General features: G+C 63.2%; 1 protein-coding gene across 1 annotated transcript in view; it reads left to right on the top strand.

The window, feature by feature from the left end:
* The window catches only part of DGKK (diacylglycerol kinase, kappa), a 9,322-nt gene that overhangs the window by 1,365 nt on the left and 7,539 nt on the right, over positions 1-418 (top strand). The gene's annotated exons all lie outside the window — the stretch shown is intronic.

The raw sequence follows: 418 nt of genomic DNA, 5'->3' as shown, positions 1-418 counted from the left end.
GAGGTGGCGCTCGCGTGCGTGGGGCCCCCCCCCCCCCACTCCCGCCCCCTCGCCAGAGGGGCCCATCAGCCTCTGCCAGGCGAAATCTGTTCTTCTGCTCCGGATATTTCTTTGCTCGTTCTTTAATGGTTTTCACTGCTTGGCTCAGCTGGTGGCTCATCTGCTGCTTCTTACTCATCGGGTGCTGTCAGGGTAACCATCACGCTGCTTCTCCTCTGGCTCTAGCGCCGCTCATAGTTGGCTCCCTGGTAGTATCTCTGCCCAGTGCCTCTCCCGAGGCTGGTGAGGCTGCCATGACCCCGGCTCCACTGCAGAGCTGTGCCATCACTGTCCCCTCGTCCCGCTGTGGTATTCCCCGGCACGGGTGCTGCTGGCGTGGGCTCCTCCGTGACAGCCACACTCTGACTCAGCAGCCCCC

The sequence above is a fragment of the Nestor notabilis genome, unplaced genomic scaffold (genome assembly GCF_000696875.1).
Source record: "Nestor notabilis isolate BGI_N333 unplaced genomic scaffold, ASM69687v1 scaffold16673, whole genome shotgun sequence".
Taxonomy (NCBI): Eukaryota; Metazoa; Chordata; class Aves; order Psittaciformes; family Psittacidae; genus Nestor; species Nestor notabilis.
Note: the sequence above shows the minus strand (reverse complement) of the source record. Positions and strands in the feature narration are given on the sequence as shown.